Genomic DNA, 21,969 nt, shown 5'->3' with positions numbered 1-21,969 from the left:
AAGACAACTTCATACGGGGGAACAACGTCATTGAGAAATAACTAAGGATTGATCTTGCAAAATACAAAGAGGGTCGAATCAACTCGCGGAGAAGTGCGCCGGATGAAAAGAGCTGACATCGCAACGAACGAAAACTAACTGCGTGATCCTAATTTTTTTTGAAAGGGAAGTGGAGCAAGTCAAAACACCTACGTCAAGATTTCTCACAAGAGCGACGAAGGGACTGAGGAGTACAAGGAATTCCTACTCTCTGATATAACTAGACTCTGAAAAAGTTTTCTTCTAGACTCAACAACGGCCAACTACGAACAATCAAGGGGGCTCCTATGGTCGGTCGAGGCTCTGATACCAACTTATCACGCCCAATATGCGACCCTATCCTAAAGGAACTCGAAGGTTCCACCAAGGATAGAAGCGCATATTGGAGACACTTTTGCAAGGTGGATATCATTACATCGTACCATTACATATTAGCCGGGGATACATACAAAGGCATACAAATGCCACATGAATACATCAAACATCATACATGAGAACAACATCCGACTACGGATGAAACACAAACAGAAACTCAAACGACATCCACCTTGCTAGCCCAGGCTGCCGACCAGGAACCTAACCCAAGATCGACGACGAAGAAGAAGAACTCCAAATCAAGCAAACAATTCTCTCATGTCGGATCATCACATTACCTCTACCTGCAACTGTTGGTGTAGTAATCTATGAGCCACGAGGACTCAACAATCCCATTACCATGGGTATCAAGACTAGCAAAGCTTAATGGGTATGGAAAGGATAAGTGGTGAGGTTGCAGCAGCGGCTAAGCAATGTATGGTGTCTAACTTACGAGTACAAGAGTAAGATGAGAAACTACGCAACGGTCGCAAACTAGTAGTGATCAATAAGTGATTCTGAACTACTTACGTTCAAACATAACCCAACCGTGTTCTCCTCTCGAACTTCCTCGAAAAGAGACAGTCACGGTTACACACGTGGTTGGTGTATTTTAATTGAGTCTACTTCAAGTTCACTACAACCGAATATTAAAAAATTCCCATCTACCACATAACCGCGGACACGATTCTCGAAAGTTTAAACCCTGCAGGGGTGTCCCAACTTAGCCCATGACAAGCTCATGATCCGCGGAGACAATCCTCCATTGCGGGACCCTCCGATCAGACTCGGAATCCCGGTGCACAAGACATTTCGACAATGGTAAAACAAGTCCACCAAGACCACCCGACGTGCCGACACCCTGATAGTAGCCGCACATGTCTCGTCTCAGGCCACGATGGATGAGCGAAGCTTACGGTCCCTGAGACCCAAGTTGCCCAGGTAGCGCCGCAAGGTGCTCTAGTTTGGACCAGCACTCATGAGGAGCACTGGCCCGGGGGGTTGATTAAGTCCTCGGGGTCCGGAAAGTCCCTATGCAAGTTTTAGGTGTTATTAGGCAAATGTTAAAACCAATGTTGGGCCTTGCTAGAAGAGTTTTATTCAAAGCAAACTGTCAAGAGTGGCCCATAAACCCTCACAGTGTTAGGGACGCAAAATCAAGGAACATAACACTGGTATGATGGAAACTAGGGCGGCAAGAGTGGAACAAAACACCAGGCAAAAGGCCGAGCCTTCCACCCTTTACCAAGTCTATAGATGCATTAGTTAAATAAGAGATATTGTGATATCCCATGATATCCATGATATCCATGTCCCAACATGGAACAACCTGCACTGCACCTGCAACTAGCAACGCTATCAGAGGGGATGAGAAAAGTGGTAACATAGCCAAACAACGGTTTGCTAGGATGACGGAAAACATTAGAGGCTATCATGGCAATTTGGGAGGCTTGATAAACAAGTGGTAGGTAGTGCGACATAGCGATAGCATCGAGACAACTAGCATAGCAAAGATAGTAGTGAGATCCAAGGTAAGGGTCATCTTGCCTGAAATCCCGCAAGGAAGAAGATCAAGTCCGTGAAGAAGATGAACGGGCGTAGATGAACCAAGCGTAGACGAACGAATCCTCACGATCGCAACGAAACAGGAACTATCGAGAAGAAGCACAACCAGAAAGAAGCAAACCACATGGTAAACACACAACACATATCTTGACATGATGCTCATCCAAGTATGATGCATTTCAATGCTATATGATGCTACTCATGGCAAGAGATGATGCATACAGGAACAACACACCAAAACAAGTTTAAATGAGGCTGGAAACAACATATAACAATTCCGGAAAGTCCCCATATGCAAATTTCAAAATTGGTACTGATCTGAATGAAACATTATGTTAAAGTTGTTAAAAAGCAAGTTAAAGTGCACCATGATGATCTACACGTCTTTCTAGTCAAGTTACATATAAAGTTCGTTTAATTCCGAGCTACGACCTAGACGATATGAGCAAAACAAGTTAAACATGGCACTGATGCAAATGCAAGCAAAACAACATCACAAACACTCCAAAATATGGATGCAACATGGCATGATGATACTACATGCAAAACCAAGCAAGTTTCATATAGAGCATGCTCCAAACAGAGCCACGGTTCAACACATACACTCAGTAGAAGTTTTAAACACAATCTGCCCAAAACGGCAACTAACACTTTGCAATCAAGGAAACAACATGCTACAGGAAACATATGGACACAAACTTGCTATGCACTTCAAGTACAGACAACATGCTTCAAATATCATTAAGGTTCAGGTTCATAGGCATCAATATTAGTCCAAGATGATCAAAGTGAGAAGGCAACTTGATAACACAGATTATGACTTGGTGAAAAACAGGGCATAAACATGAGCAGGAATAACATGTTGACATGTTGGAGGCATGAAACAAGCATGCTACAGTGCAATATCCTAGCAAACAAAAGCATGGCATTAAAGAACAGGTCAAACATGGAAAAACACGATTACTAAGCATCTCCACATAACATCTAGATCAATGGCAATCATCAAGACAAGATTGCAAGTCATAACAGATTCTCAGACTTCGTGAAAATCAAAGGCTGAAAACAGATTCATGATGCATATTTTGAGACAACAAAAGTATATGCTACAGGAACATTTCATGGTATCAAAGGGCATGACAAGGATGTACAGGTAGAGCACTACAAAATATGATCACTGAGATACTGCTAGAAACCACTAGAACATGCTCAAAACATCATGGCAAAATGCAAATGATAACAGTTTCACAGACTGTGAAATTTAGTGAACATGGCAAGAACAACAACATGTAGGCATGTTTGCAATCTTGGAACAGAGGTCATATTAAGTCCAAAATTATCAAACTTGGCTTGTGGGAAAAGTACTCATAGCATACTTCAATTCATGTAATTGGAGCATCTCCAAAAGAGGCATAGATTAATTAATAACAAGCTCACAACATGGCATCATGAAGTTAACAGAAAACTGGAACATCATTTAGGCATGTTCATGGCAAGTATGCTACAGGACATATATGAGGCATCAAATGGCATGGCATGATAGAGCATAACATGGACATCAAAACATGTCAACTAGGCATATCCAGATTATGCATGTATACGATGGTAGCATCAAGTTAACATGGCAACATAATGTAACAGTTACAAACTTAACATATTTTACTAAGTCTCAGAAAACATCAAACATCAAATCGCACACTTTGCAAGCTTGATGCACTCACCACAAGGCACATAAAAAATACATGGATTGCACCACTGTAAAGATGGCATGAATATGCTCCTAAAATATGTTGACATGATGCTCAAAAGATAAACACACAAAATGCTATGAAAAAGACCAATCAGCAAGTTATGGCAGTTTTCAACAGTTTATAACATTTAGCACTTTGAAACGATGATTAAGGCATCAAGATAAACTCAAACAAGCATGCAACAACAACCAACATGTAGAGCATCACGAAATGAACAATTTGACATATCATACACTCCAATCGGACCAACATGCGCAAAGTTACACACACCACAAGATGCACATATGACATGAGTTTTCTAAGGACTTTGCAGTTTTTCACCTCGCAGAAATCGGGACGGAGAGGTTCAGGGGGACGAAGGCGTGCGGTGGCATGGGCGTTTGGTTCGGTGGTCCCGCGGATCCAGGGCATGGCGGTCCTGGCGGGGTAGCGGAGGCCGGTGGCTGGAGGTCGAGGCGGGGAAGTGGCGGTTCCAGGGCGAAGGACGCCGGATCCAGGGGGGAGCGACGGATTCGACCCGCGGGGCGGCGCAGATGAGGGCGGGCTGGAGGCGTGGGGCGGTGCCATGGCAACGATAGTGCGTCGGGGTGGCAGCGCGGAGGCGGCGCACGGGAGCCCGGCGGGCGAGCGGCGGCGGAGGGGCTCCTGGGCGACGGGGAGCGACGGGGCCGGCCTGGAGGAGGTCGCGGACGGCGGCTCCGGCGAGCCGGACAAGGTGGCGTGGAGGAGCGGGCGATGAGATGGAGGTAAGGGGCGCGGGGCGCGCCGCGGATGGGCTTCGGCGGGCCATGGTGGTGGGAGGAGGCAAAGGCGCGACGTGGCGGTGCAGGATTAAAGGGGAGCGGCGGCTTGGCGACGTGGAGGCCCCGGATTGGCCACGGGCGGCGGCGCAGGTGGTTTCAGGTGGTGGCGCTGGCCTCTGGGCCGGCGACAAGTGGTGGCGGCGGGGTGGCTTGGCCCAAAAAACGAGGAAGGTGGGGGTTGGCTGCGGCTGGAGGTTAGGGGTAGGGTTAGGCTGCCAAAATTGGAAGGGGGTTGTGTTTAAATAGGCATGGGGCTAGGGTTTGGGGGTGTTTTTGAACCCTTCGATCGCGATCCGACGGCTCCGGTCAGAGGGGAGGTTAGGTGGGCTTAGATGGGCTGTGTAGAGGGGTTCGGCTGAGAGGAGAGGGGAGAAATGCAGCCTGGCAAGGTTTCCGGAGACCGAAAACGTTCGACGATTTAACCGGCAACGGTGCCATTGCCGATGACGGTTGGGCTATCAAACGGACTCCGAATGCGACGAAATTTGGCAGGCGGTTTACCTACACCATAATAAGACCGCCCACCAACTTCCAACCTATTCCAAGAATGTTTTGATGCCACTTACAAAATAATATTTCGGAGGTGCCGCCGGCGCGTGCAAGTGTGTCTGGCCTCAGAACGGACAACAGAGAGAACTGGGAGACCCGGACGGATACAAGTTTTGAAAACATGAGGATGCAATGCACATGATGACATGGCAAAGTGCAACACACAAGCGAATGACATGGTAACGACGGCGAATAACTGGGAGACACCTGGCGCATCGGTCTCGGGGCATTACATGGGTCCCCCTCTGGTATTTCTTCGCCCAATAATTTTTATATATTCCAAAATAATTCTCTTTATATTTTCAGGACTTTTGGAGTTTTGCAGAATAGGTCTCTCATATTTGCTCCTTTCCGGTCCAGAATTCCAGCTACCGGCATTCTCCCTTTTCATGTAAATCTTGTAAAATAAGAGAGAAAAGGCATAAGTATTGTACCATAATGTGTAATAACAGCCCATAATGCAATAAGTATCAACACAAAATCATGATGAAAAATGGACGTATCAACTCCCCCAAGCTTAGACCTCGCTTGTCCTCAAGCGAAAGCCGAAATCGATAAATATGTCCACATGTTTAGAGATAGAGGTGTCGATAAAATAAAATACAGACATGAGGGCATTATGATCATCTTTAGAGCAGCAACATATATTGTCATATAATTTCTTACGCTAAAGTAACAATTCATTCACAAGGTAGAGTGTGAATCAGAAACTTCATTGAAAACTAACAAACTATGATCTCAGCCATTGTAATTTATCATAATATCGGAAAAAGTCAATGTAAGAGATTTTGTATAGCAAGTCCACATACTCAACCATCTTCTAGTCTTTCACAATTGCTAACACTCACGCGATACTTATGAGATCAAAGCCTCAATCGGACATAGAGAAAGATAGGGGTTTCGCCTCCCAACTTTTACCTCAAGGGTAATGTCAACAATAATACTTTATGATAACCTACATCTGAGTGGATATATATATGTCTGGATCTTTCCCCAACACATAGAGCTGGCCAAAAAGAAAATGTGTAAAAAGGAAAGGTGAAGATCACCATCACTCTTGTATGAAGGTAGAAGGTAAAAGTAAAAGGTAAGCCCTTCGCAGAGGGAAGCATAGGTTGTCATGCGCTTTTATGGTTGGATGCACAAAATCTTAATGCAAAAGAATGTCACTTTATACTACTGCTTGTGATAAAGAACTTTATTATGCAGTTCGTAGCTTTTATTTCTTCCATATCACAAGTTCGTATAAAGCTTATTTTCCTCACACTAAAAGATCATACATATTTAGATAACAATTTTTATTGCTTGCACCGATAACAACTTACTTGAAGGATCTTACTCAATCCATAGGTAGATATGGTGGACTCTCATGGCAAACTGGGTTGATGGATTTTGGATGCATAAGTAGTATCTCTACTCGGTGCAAAAGATTTGGCTAGCATAGGATGAGAAGCAAGCTCAAAATGTTGGAGGATCCATGACAATATAACTTTTATTCGGATATAAGGAAACATAACCTATTATGTTGTCTTCCTTGTCCAACATCAACTTTTTAGCATGTAATATTTTAATGAGTGCTCACAATCACGAAGGATGTCCAAGATAGTATATTTATATGTGAAACCTCTCTTCCTTTATTACTTCCTATTAATTGCAACAATGACCAAAACTATGTTTGTCAACTCTCAACAAAATTTATTCATCATACTCTTTATATGGGAAGTCATCACTCTCCATAAGATCATTATATAATCTTTTTACTTCTTTTATTCTTTTCTTTTCTCAAGATCATAGCAAGAAAGCAAAGCCCTCATCTCAAAACTACTCTTTATTATACAACTTACGGACCCGATTACATAGGTAGATCACAAAGAAAAACTCAAAGACTAAATCATACTAAAACTTTTATTCTACTAGATCAAAATATAACCAAAAGTATCAAAACGGTAAAGGTAAAGATATGATGGTGATACGATACCGGGACACCTCCCCCAAGCTTGGCACAAGCCAAGGGGAGTGTCCATACCCATGTACTCATGTCTCCTTCTTCGGGGGTGGTGATGATGGTGTCAATGATGTATCTGTCAACTTCATTAAGGTACCCTTCAGGTCCTGCAATTCTCGGATTACATGTTGGAGCATATTCACATTCTTCTGAATTTCCTCCAAAAGATGCTTATTTTCAGGCCACCAAGAACTTTTCCCAGCATCACTTTCACTTGGACAGGATATATCCCAATTGGAGGGGATATGTGCACGCGGAGTATTCTCCACTCCATAGTTATGAACCAAATTACGAAAGTTGTTCCGATGTAACCTGTGTAAGGGCCTCCTAGGGGAAGCCCTTCTCGTATCTCTTGGCCTTCATGGTTGCTTGTTGTCCCTATTGCTTGATGGGGATTTGGGATAGTGGAGATGCCGGCCAGAGTAGCTCTCTCCGAAGGCGGAGGCTGGACCTCAAGCGAATCTCCTTCATTCTCATCCATCGTGACTCCCTCGGCATCCTCCCTCCCGAGTTCCATCTGCATCAACCAAGCATCGTCTTCCACATTGTTGGAGGAGGAAGAAGACATGATGCCTGGCCTTGAAAACTCTGGCAGAAAACAATTCGAAACAAGAACAGAGGATATTGCCATGGTACCGTGGTCAAAACCTTCGGAAGATTATATAATGAATGAATTTTTACCGACCAAAAGAAGTATTCTCCAAGAAAACTGAGTCCGTAGGGTACATGAGGTGGCCACAAGGTTGGAAGGCACGCCTAGGGGGGTAGGGCGCCCCCAAGGCTTGTCGCCTCCTCGTGCACTTTTCGTACTAATTTTTATTTTTCTTATTTTTTAAATATTCCAAAATTGAGTAAAATTGCCATTGGAAAAGTTTTGGAGTCATTTTACTTACCTTATCACATACCTCTTCCTTTTCGAGGGTCTAGAGCATCCTAGTAGGTCTCCCTTATGTACTCCTCCGGTGTTATGGTATTAATAATATTGGTTTCAACATTTATGGGAGTACTTGAGATATAATGTTTGATTCTTTTCCCGTTTACCACCTTAGGGTTATTGCCCTCGGCATTGTTGATCTTGATGGCACCGGAACTATAAACTTCCTCGATAATGTTAGGCCCTTACCATTTAGAGAGAATTTTTCCTTGCAAAAAATCTTAAACGAGAATTGTATAGCAAGACATGGTCACCTACATTGAATTCACGCTTTTGTATCCTTTTGTCATGCCATCTTTTAACCTTTTCTTTAAACAACTTGGCATTTTCATAGGCACGGGTCTTCCATTCATCGAGTGAGCTAATGTCAAATAGCCACTTCTCACCAACAAGTTTGAAATCATAGTTGATCTCTTTAATTGCCCAATAAGCTTTATGTTCTAGTTCTAGAGGTAAGTGACATGCTTTTCCATAAACCATTTTATATGGAGACATACCCATAGGGTTTTTATATGCAGTTCTATAAGCCCATAATGCATCATCAAGTTTGTTAGACCAATTCTTTCAAGATCTATTAATAGTCTTTTGCAAGATCAATTTTATTTCCCTATTACTCAATTCTACTTGACCACTAGATCGAGGGTGATAAGGTGATGCAATTCTATGGTTAACATCATAGTTAGCAAGAAATTTGCGGAAAGCACCATGAATAAAGTGTGAACCACCATCAGTCATTAAATATCTAGGGACTCCAAACCTTGGGAAAATAACTTCTTTAAGCATTTTAATATAAGTGTTATGATCAGAACTACTAGTTGGAATAGCATCTACCCACTTAGTAACGTAATCAACAACAACTAAAATATGAGTATACCCATTAGAGGATGGAAAAGGTCCCATATAATCAAAACCCCAAACATCAAATGGTTCAATGACCAGTGAATAATTCATAGGAATTTCCCGGCGTCTACTAATATTACCAATTCTTTGACATTCATCACAAGAAAAGACAAAATTACGAGCATCCTTAAAAAAAGTAGGCAAATAAAAACCAGATTGTAATACGTGTGCAGTTCTATCCCCAGCATGGTGTCCTCCATAGGCTTCAGAGTGACACTTGCATAGGATTTGTTCCTGTTCATGCTCAAGTACACAACGTCTAATAACACCATCTACTCCTTTATAAATGTGTGAGTCATCCCAAAAGTAATGTCTTAAATCATAGAAAACCTTTTTATTTTGTTGGTATGTGAAACTTGGTGGTAAAAATTTAGCAACAATGTAAATAGCATAATCAGCATACCATGGAGTACTACGAGAAGAATTTATGACAGCTAGTTGTTCATCATGAAAGCTATCGTCAATATGTAAATCAAATTCTTGTACTAAGATAACCCATCTAATAAGTCTAGGTTTAGCATCTTTCTTTTCCATAAGTTATTTAATAGCAGCATGATCAGTGTGAACAATTACTTTGGAATCAACAATAAGATCTGAACTTATCACAAGAAACACAACTGCCAGAAATTCCTTTTCAGTAGTAGCATAATTTCTTTGAGCACTGTCTAGAGTTTTACTAGCATAATGGATAACATTTAATTTCTTATCGACTCTTTGTCCTAGAACAACACCAACAACATAATCACTAGCATCACACATAATTTCAAAGGGTAGGTTCCAGTCAGGTGGTTGAACATGATACATCTCCAACGTATCTACTTTTCCTAATGCTTTTCCTCTTGTTTTGGACTCTAATTTGCATGATTTGAATGAAACTAACCCCGGATTAACGCTATTTTCAGCAGAACTACCATGCTGTTGTTTTTGTGCTGAAATAAAAGTTCTCGGAATGGAACGAAACTTTGTGAGGATTTTTTATACAATAAAAGAGAATTTCTGGAGCCAAGACCTGCCAAAGAGGGGCACCTGGGTGGGCACAACCCACCAGGGTGCGCTCCCCTCTCCTGGCGCGCCCAGGTGGGTTGTCCCCACCTGGTGGCCCCGCTGACCTAGAAACCAACGCTATAAAATCCTATTTTCAGAGAAAAAAGTCAGGGAGAAAGAATTATCGTGGTCCACGAGACGGAGCCACCGCCAAGCCCTGTTCTTCCTCGGGAGGGAAGATCTGGAGTCCGTTTGGGGCTCCGGAGAGGGGGATCTTCGTTCTTACTCATCACCAACCCTTCTCGATCGCCAATTCCATGATGCTCCCCACCGGGAGTGAGTAATTCCTTCGTAGGCTCGCTGGTCGGTGAGGAGTTGGATGAGATTCATCATGTAATCAAGTTAGTTTTGTTAGGGCTTGATCCCTGATGTTGCTATGACTTTGCCATGCTTAATGCTTGTTACTTTGGGCCCGAGTGCCTTGATTTCAGATCTGAACCGTTTATGTTATCATCATTATATCCATGTTCTAGATCCGATTTGCAAGTTATAGTCACCAACTACGTGTTATGATCCGGTAACCCCGGAGTGATAATAACCGGGACTTCTTATGGTTATTACCGTAGTTTGAGGAGTTCATGTATTCACTATGTGTTAATGCTTTGTTCCGGTTCTCTATTAAAAGGAGGCCTTAATATCCCTCAGTTTCCAATATGGACCCCGCTGCCATGGGAGAGTAGGACAAAAGATGTCATGCAAGTTCTTTTAATAAAGCACGTATGACTACTTACGGAATACATGCCTACATTATATCGATGAACTGGAGCTAGTACCGAATCGCCCTAGGTTATAACTGTCACGTGATGAATATCATCCAACAAGTCACCGATCCAATACTACAAACTTTTCCATATTGTTTCTGCTAAGTTACTTCTGCTATCATCACTGTTACACTTGCTACAAAATTACTGCTATCACTGTTACAATTGCTACTGTCACTACTATCAAAACTATCAAACTACTTTGCTACTGATCACTTTGCTATGATAATTAATCTCCAGGTGTGGTTGAATTGACAACTCAGCTGCTAATACCTTCAAATATTATTTGGCTCCCCTTGTGTCGAATCTATAAATTTGGGTTGAATACTCTACCCTCAAAAACTGTTGCGATCCCCTATACTTGTGGGTTATCAAGACCTTTTTCTGGCGCCGTTGCCGGGGAGCATAGCTATATTTGTCGAGTCACTTGGGATTATTATCATATTATCACTATGAAGAATCTGAAGGATCCTAAGACTGAGATATTTCCCTCAAGTACGAGGGGAGGTAAGAAACTGCCATCCAGTTCTGCTTTAGATTCACCGTCTGTTATGAGTAAACTTGCGACACCAGCACATGCTATTACTTCTGATATGTCACAAGTTATTGATGATGCTACTTCTACTATGAATGATGCTTTTGATGATGCTAGTACCTTGCTTGATAATGATGATGTGCCACTTGGTGAATTTCTTGATGAACAAATTGCTAGAGTAATACAACATGATGTTGTTGAATCTGATGATGAGCTTGAAACTGAATCTCTTGAAACACCTGCTAGAACTAGCCCTCCTAGATATGAATTGCCTAAGGTACCGGAAGGTTATATTATGAGTGAAGAAACAACTAGAGATATTCTTGCTTGTAATGCAAAGATGATCTAGAGAAATTATTACAAAAGTATAAAGAAAAATCTCTGAATGCTAGAATGAAATGTTATCCTAAGTTTGCTACTTCACCTATCTTTATTGATGATAAGAATTATGAATTCTCTGTCGATCCAGAGTTAATTACTTTGGTTGAATCTGATCCTTTCCATGGTTATGAAACTGAAACTGTTGTGGCACATCTTACTAAGTTGAATGATATAGCCACCCTTTTTACTCATGATGAGAAAACTCGCTACTACTTTATAATCAAATTATTCCCTTTCTCATTAAAGGATGATTCTAAATCTTGGTACAATACTCTTGCTCCTGGTTGTGTGCATAGTCCCCAGGAAATGATTTACTACTTCTCTGAAAAATATTTTCCTTCTCATAAAAACAAGCTGCCTTATAGGAAATATTTAACTTTGTTCAAACTAAAGAAGAGAGTCTCCCACAAGCTTGGGGGAGGCTTTGCCAGTTACTTAATGCTTTGCCTGATCATCCTCTTAAGAAAAATGAAATACTTGATATCTTCTATAATGGACTAAGCGATGCTTCTAGGGACTTCCTAGATAGTTGCGCTGGTTGTGTTTTCAGGGAACGAACTGTTGGACAAGCTAAAGAATTATTGAATAATATATTGAAAAACTATGATGATTGGACTCTTCCTGAACCACCGCCTAAACGCACTCTGAAGAAGATGGGTATATTATATCTCAGTCCTGAAGATATGCAAGAGGCAAAGAAATCTATGAAGGAAAAAGGTATTAAAGCTGAGGATGTTAAAAATTTACCTCCTATTGAAGAAATACATGGGCTTAATACACCACCATTGCCTAAGGTGGTAGAGGTAAATTATTTAATGAAGTTCGATGATAATCCTCACAATATGCATCCTAGTCAATGCCTTTATGAGTTTGAAAACTATATTAGAAAACAAGATCATTTCAATGCAAATGTTATGAAACAATTGAAATATAATTCTGATATGATTGCTCGCTTGAGTGACTTGTTATTTAGAATATCAAATGATGTTAGAGGTGTGGGAAAACATGCTTCTATGGTTCAAACTCAGTTAGAACAAGTTGATAAATCACAAAGAGAATTACTTGATGAAATGAATCATAATATGCATGCCTTTGCTGTTAGAGTTGCAACTAGAGGAGGTAAAATGACTCAGGAACCACTTTATCCTGAGGGACACCCAAAAAGAATTGAACAAGATTCACAAAGATGCACCTAGTCCTTCTAGAAAGAAAAAGAAAAAGAAAAATGATAGGACTCTACATACTTCTAGTGAACCTGAAATAGAAAAACCTCCTGATAATGATAATGAAATTTCTATCTCTGATGCTGAAACTCAATCTTGTAATGAACACTCACCTAGTGATAATGAAAAAGATAATGATGAGGTTCATGAAGACTCTCAACCAAATGATAAAGAACCAGATAATGATGTTGAGATAGAACCGCCTGTTGATCTTGATAACCCACAACCTAAAAATAAAAGATATGACAAAAGAGACTTTGTTGCTAGAAAACACGATAAAGAAAGAGAACCGTGGGTTCAAAAACCCATGCCTTTTCCACCCAAGTCAACTAAAAAGAAAGATGATGAAGAATTTGAAGCTTGACTGATATCTTGAAAATGCCTCCTTATGCAAAGTATATGAAAGACATCATCACAAATAAGAGAAAAATACCGGAAGCTGAAATCTCCACTATGTTTGCTAATTACACTTTTAAAGATGGAGTACCTAAAAAACTTGGAGATCCGGGAATACCAACTATACCTTGCTCTATCAAAAAGAATTATGTGAAAACTGCTTCGTGTGATTTAGGAGCTGGTGTTAGTGTTATGCCTTTCTCTTTATATAAAAGACTTGGCTTGAATAAACTCACGCCTACTGAAATATCTTTGCAAATGGCTAAAAAATCAACTGCCATACCTATCGGTATCTGTGAGGATGCGCCAGTTGTTGTTGCTAATGTTACTATTTTGACTGGCTTTGTTATACTTGAGATGCCGAGGACGACAACATGTCGATTATCCTTGGTAGACCCTTCTTGAATACTGCAGGGGTTGTTATTGATTGCAATAAAAGCAAGGTCACTTTTAATATTAATGGAATGAGCATACGGTGCACTTTCCAAAGAAACAATTCCAAGTGAATGGTATTAATGTTATTGAAAAATCTCCGACAATCACTATGGGAAGTTTTCAAATACCTTCACCTACTGTCAAAAACAAATATGAAATACTTATTGTTGGGGAAATGCATATCCCATTGAGGCAACTTAGTGACTTTACGAAAGTTCTTCGGTTTCATGCTAATCGAAAGTGGTTATTAATAAGACCTGATCAACCTTATTAATGGATCATTTTTGAACGGTATGAAGTTGATGAATTTATTAACCACTACCTTCTGTCCTTACCTTTTTCTTTTCTATTTTTATTAGTTAAATAAAATAAAATGCTCTCTTTTGTCTGTTTTCTGAATTTCCCTTGCAATAAAAAAATGACCCAAAAATAAAAGTTCTCAGAATGCCCTGAAAATTTTACACGATCTTTTTTCTGAATATTTCTGAATTTCTGGTGCAAATAATACCAGAGGGAGGTGCACCAGGTGGGCACAACCCACCTGGGCGCGCCGGAACCCCCAGGCACGCCCTGGTGGGTTGCGGTCCCCACGTGGCCCCCCTCACTTACCTCTTCATCCCACATCATCACTTACCTCCAGAAAAAAAATCTCCATTGCTCTCTCTCCCGTGTTCTTGAGCTCAAACCCGCGGATTTCGATCTCTTTCCTTGAAGCTCCGTTTCCGAAACTGTTTCATGGATTGTTGCTTGGTATGTGACTCCACCATTTGTCCAATTAGTTTTTGCTTTAGTAGTTTATATTTTGAATAATTAGCTACTCTTGGTGCTGCTGTAGATGTGCTTGCATGTTAAATTCTTAGTGATCTAAGTAGTTTGAATGCTTGCTATGGCTTCTATGTATCCCTATGAGTAGTTGCTATCAATTTTATAAAGTTTTGTTGACAAATTTTTGTCAACCAATTTTTTTTAGTTTTAGAAAATTGTACGCGGACATGAATATCTTCAGGAAGTTTGGCTCTAAGAAGAACTCCAAGGGTGTTATTGGGGAGTCTTCTGACAGTGATCTCCACCCTCGAAGGTTGGCGGAGGTACGGCCGTGCGAATGGCCGCACACCCCATCCCTAAAGAGGCTGGAACTCTTCAGGAGTTCATGCAATATGTTGCAAACGCCGGCCTCACTGACTTCATCGCAGATGAGTGTGACCAGCACCAAATCCTCACAAATATCTTTGTTCAGAGTTTTACTTTCCTGCCTAGAAATAATCCTCCTGAAGTGAGTTTCGATTTATATGCTGAAAACCATCAGATACCACTCACTGAATTTTGTGATATATGCTTGATCCCCTCTGATGGGAGCTTAGCCGAGCCTAGGCCGGCTTGGTTTGAGGACTATTATCGCACTTTGACAGTGGGATATGAGAGAGGGGTGTCAGCCGCCACAACTGCTAGCATACACTTTCCTGCCATACATTATTTTGCTTTATTTGTTGCTAAGTGCTTGCTTGCTAGAAAGAAAGTAGGTGCGCTCAGTGCACCAGACTTTGTTGTTTTACACCGAGCACTAGAGGGCGACAACACCCATAGCTTGGGAGCTATTGTTGCTCGTCGCCTCCACCATAATAAATCCTAGGGTGAAATACATGGTGGGATTTTTGCTACTCGTTTGGCGGCTTACTTCGAGGTCAAGATACGCCCTCATGGTTACCCTTTGACCAAGGTCTACCTAGACAGGGTAGCCATTGAACACCATCATTTTCTTGCACGAGATTATCCTGACATTCCCATTCCTTATAACCTGGTTTTTAGCGTTAAAACTCGTGATATTATTCCACTGCCTGCACCTGCTTTGTTTGATTCTGCTGCCAGGGGCGGATATAGGATCATGCATGCGGACATCATCGCCTACCTGAACACTCAGGCTGCTGCGGAAGCGGCACAGCAGGATCCCCAGCAGTGGGACGAGTGGATGCCCGCTCCTCAGCACCCTTACTACCCTCCAGGCTACTTATCGACTACCAAGTTAGGCCAAAAGCCTAAGCTTGGGGGAGCACGTGTTTCCACCGACTTTACATTCATGTCCACTTATTCCATTTGTCGGTGTCCACACTTTTTCATTTTATCATCCATGCTTAGATTTATTTTCTTGCTTTCTTCTTGTGTGTTTGAAAAACTTTGGAAAAACAAAAAAAATAGTTATAGTTAATTTACTTTCTATGCATGCTTAGTAGTAATATTAAAAAGAAAACCCAAAAAGTTTTCCTTGTTCTTCTTTTGCTTGTTGGGAGCTTTCCCGTGTAAATAGTTTTTCTCGTTTTTGCTTTTCTCTTTTGTTCGCTTGTTCAACAAAACCAAAAACTCCAAAAATATTTCAGTGTGTTTCTCTGATTTTCTTTTTTTATTCGAGTTGTACCGAGAAGAAGACCACAATGAAAATGTTGAGTGGCTCTCATATGAATAATTTTTGAACTAATAAAGAGCACATTTTACCTTGTCTTCTCCTGTTGAATAAAATGTCTTGCAGATTCAAGCTTAGTCCACGGCACTCTTGCAATATTATTATTATTTTCATATCGTTCGGCCGTGCAAGTGAAAGGCAATAATGACGAAATTCGATGAACTGGCCGTGGTAGAGAGAAACTGGTATGAACTCGACTTGTTCTGTCTGTGTAAATATGTTTAACCTAGTATCCATGATTCAGCCCATTAGGATTAAACATGTTTGCAATGACAATTAGAGATTATAGTTTCTCATGCCATGCATAAGTAGCTGGGAGTTGATAATGATTTATCTTGGATATCAATATTGCGTTAAAATGATTGTGATGTAGTATGATGATATGGTATCCTCCTCTGAATGTTCGAGTGGCTTGACTTGGCACATGTTCATGCATGTAGTTAAATCAAAACCAACATAGCCTCTATGATATTTATGTTCATGGTGTTCATATCCTACTCATGCTAGTGTCCAATGTTACTTATGCATAATGCATGGTTATGATCGTTGTTGCTCTCTAGCTGGCCGCTTCTCAATCTAATTGCTAGCCTTCGCCTGTACTAAGTGGGAATTCTGCTTGTGCATCAAAAACCTTGAACCCAAAGTTATTCCAGATGAGTCCACCATACCTACTTATATGCGGTATTACCCTACCGTCCTAAGTAAATTTGCATGTGCCACCTCTAAAAAACTTCTAAAAATATCCGTTTTGTGTGCCTGGATCGTTCATGGAATGACAGGAGGTAGTGAGTATCTTCCATGCTAAGCGGGTTATTCTCAGGTCTAGTGTTCATTCACTCGCCATCGCACGAGAAAAGGGCGGTATTAGGGATGCCCAGTCCCAAATTGCAAAATACATAAAGAGTTAATCACTCGAATAATCAAACAAAAACTCCCAATGGAGTCAAAACCTTTACTTTTTATCGCTTGGGAACCGCCACTAGCTTGTTTAGCATGGGAGATATTGATAACTAATAGTCGTGAAGTAAATGAGAAGGGTGCATGTCGCGAAATAATCATTTACCTCTGTTTTAAAAATCGAGCTTTGGCACCTCTGCAAATCACTGCTTCCCTCTGCGAAGGGACTATCTATTTACTTTTATGTTGTGTCACCACCTTCTAAAACAAGCGCGAGAAACTGAGGGAGCATAGCTGTCATGATTTATGCGTTGTGTGTAGCTAATGTTGGGTGCATCATGACTGGATCTTTTCTACCATGAATACAATGTTTAGTCGCTGCTTGAACTTTAGAGGTGCTCTGCATTTATGTTTTGCGGTCTCAGAAAGGGCTAGCGAGATACCACTATTGTCATATTATATCATGGTTGTTTTGACAACGTGTTGCCATTTGAGATATCTTATTATTGCTCGCTAGCTGATTATGTCGTTGATATGAATCATTTTTATCTTTACGAGTTATTGTCGACATGGTTAGTTATAATGTTGGCTGAAAACCTGGGTGCTGTTTAAGCTTATTTATGCAAACAAGAGCAAAAGAGTTCGTAAAAGTTTTTCTTTTTCACATTCAGTTTATCAACTGAATTGCTTGAGGACAAGAAAAGGTTTAAGCTTGGGGGAGTTGATATGTCTCCAACGTATCTACTTTTCCTAACGCTTTTCCTCTTGTTTTGGACTCTAATTTGCATGATTTGAATGAAACTAACCCCGGACTGACACTGTTTTCAGCAGAACTACCATGGTGTTGTTTTTGTGCATAAATAAAAGTTCTTGGAATGGAACGAAACTTTGCGAGGAATTTTTATACAATAAAAGAGAATTTATGGAGCCAAGACCTGCCAGAGAGGGGCACCTGGGTGGGCACAACCCACCAGGGCGCGCCCCCTCTCCTGGCACGCCCAGGTGGGTTGTCCCCACCTGGTGGCCCCGCTGACCCTGAACCAACGCTATAAAATCCTATTTTCGAAGAAAAAAATCAGGGAGAAAGAATTATCACGATCCACGAGACGGAGCCGCCGCCAAGCCCTGTTCTTCCTCGGGAGGGCAGATCTAGAGTCCGGTTGGGGCTCCAGAGAGGGGGATTGTTGAGGATATAACCATTAGAGTCACCCGCCCAGGAGGGGCCGGGTTACGTCATAATGGTCATCACGCGAAACCCGGTACCAAGCTTGAAGACGGCGGGTTAGATAATGGGCTTAAGACCCGGAGGAGGCTTAAGGCCCGTAGTGATAAACCGTCGCATGGCAAGACTTGTAGTGTAAGGCAAGAATAGTTGAGAGTCCGAGCCGGACACTCTTATGAGCCGGCCGGGACTCTGAGAGCCGCTGGGTGTCAACCTCTCTATATAAAGGGACGACCCGGCGGCGGTTTAGGGACAAGTAAGATCTCGTCGAGAGCCAGGCATAGCAATTAAGTTCCCTGGTCATCGAAACCGTAATCAATACCACCTCAACTGGACGTAGGCTTTTACCTTCACCGTAAGGGGCCGAACCAGTATAACCCCCGTGTTCCTTGTCCCGTTTAACCCCTTTAAGCTTCCTAGCTGCGATGGCTCCACGACTAAGTCCTAGCTCGAGGACATCTGCCGTGACAATTCCACGACAGTTGGCGCCCACCGTGGGGCTGGCGCATGGTGGATTTGAGTTCTTGAAGGGTAGCTTCGAAGGGCTCAAGGGATACGCTGTGGGCCAGATGACCAAGAGTCGTCGCGGCAAGCTCTACATCGATGATGCAAACTGGGGCCCCGACGCCGGCTCAATTGAGTACGGGTACCGGGTCCCCTTCGGTGGAATTCATGTCTTCATTGGCAAGATTGGGGAGCCGGGCCCTGAGCCGGATCTCTGCGCCGATCTCATCGAGACGGCTCAGCGCGCACGACCCGCCCGGGCTCTACCTGCCTTGAAGCATGCTTTTGTGGGATGTGTTCATGGAGGACTCTTTGAGGGATCTGGATCTGGTGATGAGACGGCCGCCGGCTCTGACGGCGAGTCGTCTACGGATGAGTCAAATTCGTTGTATCAACTTCAAGATGGCAGGCTCAGGGGTTGTTCCGATGGCGACAGCATTCCGGACCCTTTTGAACCGCCGAGCCGGGTTGGAATCTTCATGGCCGGCGCGCAACCTGTTCAAAACCCCGCCTCCGGGTCAGGAAGCCCGGTGCCTTCACCGGCTCAGGTGCTGATGGATCTCACAGACAAGCTGACGGTCCTGTTGACCGCTACGGTGGCTCCGGCGGATCAAGTTCAGCATGACACGGAGGTAGCATAGTTAAAGTTGGATCTAGCGGCGGAGGGGATCAGGATGGCTGCAGAGAGGGCGGCTCTCGACGCCCAGACTCAGCTGATTCAGGCACAGTCCTTCCGGCTCACGATGGATCAAAACGCATCCAATGAGGTCATGAGAAGGAGGCATCAAAAGGCCCAATCTCGACTCCCTCCGGTTTACGATCCTCGAAACCTCTTCAACACGCCGGGTGCAGGGTCTAGTAACCCGCCGGAGATCATAGTACCCGGGGCTGGGACACCAATTCAGCCCCAAGTGATGGGACCTCCCCGGGTGAACCATGCCCCACCTCAGTACGTGCCAATACCACCGGGTCATTATGCCAACCCGTTGGAAAACATGGTCGCCGCGGCGGCATGGCTGGCGGCTCTCCCAATTGATGGCGACTCTCCAACGGCGGTTGAAACCCACCGGGTCAGAGAGCTCCTTCAGACAGCTCTGGCGCAGCAAGAGGCGTACTCTTATAGCCGGGACATGATCCATTCAACCCCTCGTCCAGGCCGGAGCCCGAGCTATAGCAGACACATGGTATCAGCGACCGGCTCAAGTAATGTCCGACGCCAGGACTTGCCACCTGGCCACGGCCCGGCTCATAACGGGGCCTTTCACGCAGCAGACCAAGATAGAGCACGGCAAGAGGCGGAGCAGGTGCCTCAGTTGACAGCTTACCAGACACCCCCGGCTCATCCGACGGCTTCCGTCGACGTGGGTATCCCTACGAGGACTGGAGGTGTCCCTTGTTTAGTGCCGGCTCTCCGCAATGAACGTTTACCCAAGGACTTCAAAGGGCCGAGGAAGGTGCCTAATTACACGGCTGATTTACAACCCGGAGCCTGGATCAAGAGTTACGAGATGGCCATGGAATTGCTGGAGGTCAGCGAAGCGGCGATGGCCAAGTACTTCACCATGATGTTAGATGGGACTGCCCGCACTTGGTTGAAAGGGCTGCCGCCGAATTCTATCGGGTCTTTGGCTGAGCTGAAAGCCCGGTTCATCCAAAACTTCAAAGATACCTGTAGGCAGTCTATGTCAATTGTGGATTTGACTAACTGTAAACAGCAGGAGGGTGAGTCTACGACACATTGGGTTCGCCGGGTCAAAGAGATAATACATTCATCTGATAAGATGGACGCCGGCTCTGCAGTCTTAATGTTGGAGCAGAATTGTCGTTTCTTGCCCCTGAAGATGAAACTCGGGCGGCTCAAGCGTGACTGCAATGATATGGGTACGCTGATGGTGGCTCTCGTCAAGTACGCCGACTCTGATAGTACCAAGGACCCCGTGTCAGATGATGAAAGGACAGGGAAGGGAAAGAAGAACGGCAATGGCAAGGGTCCTCAGCATAACCCGGCAAATCAAGGAGGTAACAAGCGTAAGGCGGATGGCAGCATGGAGTTTGTGGCCAATGCCAGCTCACATGGTAACAACCAGCGACGTAAAGGGAGGCCACCTCCCTGAGCCGGCGGTTCAGGCCCAATGCTTGAGCAGTTGTTGAATGAGCCTTGTCCAAGGCATGGCTCTAGGGAGAAGCCAGCTACTCATCTATGGAAAGATTGCGCAATCATGAAGGCCTTTAAGAATTCCAATGCCTTTAATGGCAATAATGGCTCGGGCGGCGGCTCAGGCGGCGGCGGCTTTCATGGCCCGGGCGGCGGCTCAAATTCCAATCCTCAGAATGTTCAAGGGGCTTTAATCAGCAGTCCGGCCAGGGTCATCAACAGCAACAGGGGGGATACCAGACCAATCCAAAGCAGCTCAATGGTGGACAGTATCATGTGTTTACCACCAGTCTGTGTAAGCGAGATCAGAAGCTTCACAAGAGGGCTATGAATGCTGTTGAGCCGGCGGTTCCACGCTATTTAAGATGGTCTGAGCAGCCTATTGTGTGGAGTAGGGAGGATCACCCTCCCCGGGTTGATAATCCGGGTCACTTGGCCCTGGTGGTGGCTCCTCAGGTGGGAGGATATAAGTTCACTAAGGTGCTCATGGATGGAGGCAGCAGCATCAACATCCTCTATTATGAGACCTTCCGTCGTATGGGGTTGATTGATAAGAACCTCAGCCAGTCCAATACTGTTTTCCATGGTGTGGCGCCTGGTAAATCGGCTTATCCAGTTGGTAAGATCGAATTGGAAGTGGCCTTTGGAGATGAGTACAACTACAGGGTGAAAAAATTGACCTTTGAGGTGGTCAAGATAAGAAGTCCGTATCATGCCATATTTGGGCGGCCGGCTTACGCCAAGTTCATGGCACGGCCGTGTTACGTATACCTACAGCTCAAGATGCCGGGTCACAATGGGACCATTACGGTTCATGGTAGCCGAAAGATAGCCTTGGAGTGTGAGGAAGGTGATGCGGCTTATGCAGAATCTGTTTGTGCAACAGAGGAGCTGAAGTTTTACAAGGATAATGTTGACCCAACAGATATGACATCTCTGAAAAAGCCGACCACGGAGCATGGGCCGGCAATGAAATTTAAGTCAGCTGATGAGACTAAACTTGTTGATTTCGTTCCAGGTGACTCATCTCAGCAGTTTAGCATCAGTGCCAATTTGGATCCAA

This window comes from Aegilops tauschii, chromosome 6, assembly GCF_002575655.3.
Source record: "Aegilops tauschii subsp. strangulata cultivar AL8/78 chromosome 6, Aet v6.0, whole genome shotgun sequence".
In the NCBI taxonomy this organism is placed as follows: domain Eukaryota; kingdom Viridiplantae; phylum Streptophyta; class Magnoliopsida; order Poales; family Poaceae; genus Aegilops; species Aegilops tauschii.
The sequence above is the reverse complement of the archived record's forward strand: the minus strand, read 5'-3'. Positions refer to the sequence as shown.